Source organism: Petaurus breviceps, unplaced genomic scaffold (assembly GCF_028583685.1).
Source record: "Petaurus breviceps papuanus isolate PSGF00001 unplaced genomic scaffold, PetGlider_PUasm1.0 207, whole genome shotgun sequence".
NCBI classification, from domain to species: domain Eukaryota; kingdom Metazoa; phylum Chordata; class Mammalia; order Diprotodontia; family Petauridae; genus Petaurus; species Petaurus breviceps.
Window position 1 is genome coordinate 23591633 of NW_027185850.1, and position 6050 is coordinate 23597682.

At 46.7% G+C, this 6050-nt stretch overlaps 1 protein-coding gene across 2 annotated transcripts in view; it reads right to left on the bottom strand.

Moving 5' to 3' along the window:
- LOC138164975 (sterol carrier protein 2) overlaps positions 1-6050 on the bottom strand; it is a 465527-nt gene that overhangs the window by 267741 nt on the left and 191736 nt on the right. The gene's annotated exons all lie outside the window — the stretch shown is intronic.

The following is a 6050-nucleotide window of genomic DNA, read 5'->3' on the forward strand; positions in this document are numbered from 1 at the left end:
CAGCCCTGACATCCCCTGTTCTCAGGCCCCTCCCAGCCCTGACATCCCCTGTTCTCAGGCCCCTCCCAGCTCTGACATTCCCTGTTTTAAGAGTCCTCCCAGCTCTGACCTGTTATGGTTCATGAGTCTAAATTAACGGGAGCTTTCTTGCTTAGATGGTGAGAATAGGCTTGCTTTTACTAGTTTCTCCACCAAGCACTGAGAGCGGACAGCCTGGGGAAGGGAACTCCTTCTTCCTACTGCAGATTGAGAGCTCTGGAAAGTCTGCCTTCAGAAGCTGTAGCTTTATCTCCCTTCAGGGCTTTCATCAGAGCCTGGAGGAGCATCTGTCAGGGGTGCAGGTGTGGGCTGGACCAGATGACTTTCAAGGATCTTTCTATGTCTGAACTGTGAATCCTCCAACACAATCATTTCAGGTGCTGCCGTCTTGGACTGTTCTGGTCACCCCTCAGCTATAACTGCTGCTGCTATTGTTGCCGTTTCTGTACAAAGCAGATCTCTTGCAGGCAGTTCACGGCACTAATTCATCTCCTGCCCCCAAAGTGACCAAAGAAGAAACCAAAATGTTACCTGCACTCCTTTTACTAATTGGGAAGAAAGTCAGTATGTCTGTGATGTCAAGCTAGACTGATTTTATCTCATTGACGACTGAGTAGATAAGTCTTGGAGAGCAGAATGGGGCTCTTCCATTTTACAGATGAGTAAACCAAGGACCAGAGAAGATACAAGTGGATTGTCCATGGTCACAGGGCCAGTAAAGTGCCAGAGGCAGGGTTTGAAACCAGATCTTCCTGACTCCCAGGCCTAGTGGTATATGAACATTTCCCACTTCATGTAAATGAATCATCATGCAGACTTCTACCTACAGTGTTCCCCCCCCCCCCCATAATGCAACGAATGAGGGAGGCAGGTAGGCAGGAAGAGGGATACTTGCTGGCAGAGGGAGGGCATGGGCATACCTGGGCAGACACTCTGGGCCAGACTGGACACAGACAGGAGAGTATGGATGACACAAAGGCCTGGGGCAGACAGGAGGTACCTGAGCAGAGAGAAGACAGACAGGCAGGGCCAGACAAAGGTCTCCTCTCTCCAGGGTCTCTCCTACCATTCATTCTTCTGCTTCACTTGGAGGGATTTTTTTAGGGTTGCTTTTTTTTTTTTAGTGGGGGGAATGTAAGGCCCCAGGGCTGAATGACAGATAGGAAGGGAGAGAACACAGCACCGTATAGTAAAGTTAACACAGGGTTTCTTGGGAACGTGCATTTCTTTCAGAATTCTTTACTTAAAGTTGAATTTGCAATGGGAATTTATGTAAAAAGAACTGTCTGTACATATTTGTAATGGATTTTGTATTTCTTGCTTTCCCAATGTCTAGGAGTAGGGAGAGAATCTGTAACTGAAATTTTAAAACAATTGAATGGTAAATATAAAGTCAATAAATATACACACATCTGTGTGTGTGTGTGTGTGTGCGCGCGCGTGTGCACCTATAGTCACATGGAAGCAGGAGTGGTAGACAAGGTGAGCTGTCCCCTTTTACCTCTCACAGGAAGTAGCTTGAAACAGTCCTGAAATGATCTGCAGCCAGAAAGAGGAGAGAAGAGAGATCCAGGGATGGAGTCGCTCCCTTTTAAAAGTCTCCTGAGTCAGTGGTCAATAAGGGAATGCTTTCTCAAAATGAAAGGGGTCCTTCAGTTACACCTCTCCTTGGCTGGAAGCAGCCAGGGAGTTGGGATAAAGAGAAAGTCCATTTATCAGAGTGATTCCAGGGGTGCAGTCTGAACTTGCAGGTGACTCTGGGGGTGCAGTCTGAGCTTGCAGATGATTCCAGGGGTGTAGTCCCCAGTGAGATTGAAGGGAGGGGTGGAGGTGGCACAGTCTGAGTAGGAAAAAGAAGCCTTGCATGTTTTCTCCCTGGGGACAGGACATCCCCTGGGAAGCCTGAGGAGGCCTGTGGAGACTTAGTCTTTGACACCTTTGGGGAGAATGGGACTCAGAAATCCTCTGTATCCCAGCACTGGTCTGCCTCCACCTCCAGACAGTTTCCTTCCCTCTAGTCTAAGCCTTTTTCCAGAAACCTAGGGTTACTTGTGCCAGCTCATCAGTACCAAAGGTGTTGGGGTGGGGGAAGGTGGCAGTAAACATCAACAACTGCCATAAGAAGCCAGAGAAGAGACAGGTTGGGCCAGAACAACTGTCAGTTCTTTGGCATTCCTCTCTGCTCTCCTGATTTAGCACTGACCCTGTGTCCCGAACATGTGCCAGGACTGGTTTTCCTTGGCAATCTCAACTCCTTGATTTGTGATACCTTGGTGCAAACCCAACCTGGCTTTGCAGTTTATACTGGCTCTCTTCCCAGGAAGGATGTGGCCCTTTTGCCCCAGGCAGAAGCCGGGCTGGTCAAGGCTCCTTGGCTTCCTTTCTTGCACACAGGTCAGGACCTGTCTTACCTCCCCTGAACCTTATCCCTATGCCATCCTTCCCTTTCCCTACCTTGCAGATGAGGCAGAGGAAAAAGCAGTGTGGGACAGTCCTTCTGCAGAACTTGGAGTCAACAACAAGCATTTACTAAGTCCTTTCTATGTACTAGGCGCTGTGCTAAGTTTGGGGACACAAATGTAAGAATGGCATCCCACCTACGGTCCTCATCTTCAATGAATAAAACAAGATTCTCTAAGCCCATATCTTTGTCAGGTGGGAACACCTCTTTGATGGAGAGGCTGAAGCAGTCAGAGGTGCAGATTAGGTGTGAACAACCCCCCCAGGCACCTTAGTTTTATCAGTCCACTTTTCCCTAGCTTCTGTCTATACTGGTGAGATAGGATGGCCCAGATTTTCTTTTTAACCAATTCTTTTTACTACACCACTTTGGTAAATAGCCATTTCTAAACTAATTAACTCTGGCTGACTAATTGATGATCAATGGAGGTGGAGAACAGACAAGAAGGGAGCTGGATATCAATAGTTCTAGAAAACCACCCCAAACTCTCAGGGGTGCCCCTAGAAACCTGAAGGAAGAATTAGTCCACTGCCCTCTGGGTTGGGAGATTGAGCCCAGAGGGGCTGCTGAAGAAAGAAAAACCACAACTTCTGTCTCCCAAGAGCCCACATCCTAAAATGGGAGACAACATACAAATAAATAGCAGCTGGATGGTGTGGTGGATGGAGTGCCTGCCCCGGAGTTATGAAGACTCATTTTCCTTCGTTCAAATCCACCCTCCGGCACTTACTAGCTGTGTGACCCTGTGTGTGGACAAGTCAACCCCATTTACCTCAGTTTCCTCATCTGTAAAATGGAAGTGGAAAGGGCAACCCCAAATGGGGTCATGAGGAGTTGGACACAACTGAAAAATGACTGCACACCACCAGGAAATAATACAGAGTAGAAACAAGGTCATTGTTGAGGCTGGCAGCATGGACCAGGAAATACTTCTTGCTTGCTTCTGAAGGTTGTGTTTGAGCTGGGGTAATAAAGATAATTCATAGTTATTAGCTAATGCAAAGATATAGAAACGGCAGAGGGAGAATCATGTGTCAGAAGCAAGATGGTCAACATGACTGGATTGTAGCCTCTATAGCGGGGAGCACTATGAAAAAAACCTGGAAAGGCAGAAAGGGATTTGTTGTTAAAATAAAGGGATGGGGGAAGCTGGCAAAAGAACACTGGATCCCAAGTCAGAAGACCTGGCTTCCTACCATCTCTATGATCTGTGTGGTCTAGCAGTGTTGGGAACCCTGAAATTCAAGGGCAAAAGGCACAGGTCAGTCCTGAAAGAATTTGACTCAAGCCCTTCAGTCAGAGACATGGTTTATTGTATCACCAACAGAAGTGGGCACATTTTAAGAAGTGAAGCAATTTACCGTGTTTCCCCGATAAGACACTGTCTTATTAATTTTTTTGGACAGAAAAACACCAGAGGGCTTATTTTAATGAACATTGACAGCAATTTTAATAAACAGGTAAATGTGAACAAAAAAATGTACCTTTATTCAATAAAGAACAGGATGACGCGCTCACTGCTGCAGCTCTGATTGGATGCAGCTCGGAGCGCAGCGTGCGTTTCACGGGGGGGACAGTGCATACAGAGGGTACCGTAATGTAGCATGTAGCGCAGGGGATCACCTTCACTACAGCAGCGATCTCAATAGGGCTTATTTTCGGGGGAGGGCTTATTTTCGAGGAATCTTACACAGTAAGGGGAGGGCTTATTTTCTGGATAGGTCTTATTATCGGGGAAACACGGTAATAGGGGTCAGATAGACCTTTTATACAGAAAGACTGTGGGAAGATCTGAATGTGATCTAGGAGTGGCCAATAGCCTGGGGTAACCCAGAGGTAACAGACAAAGAAGGGCTGGGCTGGGTCAGAGGTAACAGGGTACAGAAGATTGGGATTGGAGTCACAATGAAAGTACAATTGAAAGTATTACTGGGATGGGTGATGCCTTATGTGAATGCCAGGGATCTGGACTGTGTGGGAAAGTCCAGGGGCTTTTCCTTTTTTGGGTCCAGATCCCAAAGACATGGTCTTTTCCTTTTAGGGGTCCAGCATGAATCCCATCTCTATCACAGATGGATCACACCCTAGAAGGCCAAGTGCTGGAGGCAGTCAGGAATCTGTGTTCCAATTCCAAATGGGACACCCCTTTGCTGTTTGGATCTGGTCCAGCTATTTCTCCTTTCCTCATCTATAAAATGAGGGGGTTAGATCAGAACCATCTCTCAGGTTCCTTCCAGTTCCAAAGTTAGGATCTTATGTACCTTGTGAAGGGATGTGATTCCCAGTGAAAAGGGGATTGGCTGAAGCAACTGCAGATGGCTAGCCTAGAGAAGAGAAGGCTAGCAGGACAGGTGGGTTGGGGAGGGGCACCATAGTCAGTGAAAGGAGGGGCTGGCCTTGCTCTGCTTGGCCCAGAGGGAAGGAGCAGGGGTGCTGGTTCCCTTTTTGCCCCTATCTGATAATTCTCAAGACTTATCTTGTGGGGGCAGCTAAGTGGCGCAGTGAATAGAGCACCAGTCCTGGAGTCAGGAGGACCTGAGTTCAAATTTGATCTCAGACATTTAACACAAAAACTAGCCATATGACCTTGGGCAAATCACTTAACCCCAATTGCCCTCCCAAAAGCAAAAAATAAAAAAAGACTTATCTTGTGCCTCTTATTTCTTCTCCTGGATCTGAAAGGCATCAAGCATTTATTAAATGCTGATTGTATGCTAGGCATTATGCTGAAAGTCAGGATTAAAGGATAGGGCCTGGCCTCGAGGAGCTTACATACTAATGAGGGTAGATAATACATAAAATGGAGTTGAAAAGAGGAAGGGAGAGGAAGGTCCACCTGCAAAATGGACCCCTCTTCCTTCCCCTTCCCAAGGAACCCAGCAATGGGAGAAGGGAGCTAGCATGCTGTAGATGTTGCTCTGGGGTGAGAAGATGCTGGGGACCGAGGGAAGTTCCAGGGTGAGAAACAGCCCAGTCAAGGCAGCAAACTCTGGAGAGGAAGGGACTTCAGAAGGTATCTGGTCCAATCTCTCTGCTAGTGCAGAAATCTGGGTTTAATGTAGGCTCCACTTGAATACTTCTAATGCTGGGGAGCTCATTACCTCCCAAAGGAAACCTCTCCCTTGTGGCATAGCTTTCATTGTTAGAAAGCCCTTGCTGATTATGCGCTAAAATCTGTCTTCCCATGACATCTGCCCATTGGTCCTAGTTTGTCCTCTGGGGCCACGCAGATGACAGGCCTCTGAGAATTTGAAGGCAACCACAACAGCATCATTGATTCAGAGCTAGAAGGACCTGAGAGGGCCTCGTTTTACAAAAGAGGAAACTGAGGCCCGGAGAAGGTAAGTGAGTTACCAGACGTAAATGCCAGAGCGGGATCATGCCGCCCTCATTTTTTATGTTAATCTGATTTGATTTCTACAATAAGAAACTTTCATTTTTCTCTTTTTTCAGGTTATTTCTGATTCTTTCACTTTAATTTTATTGTTTCTGATAAAGCCTTTATGATATGAAAATTATTTGAAATAATTTTCAATGCTACAAAAAAAAA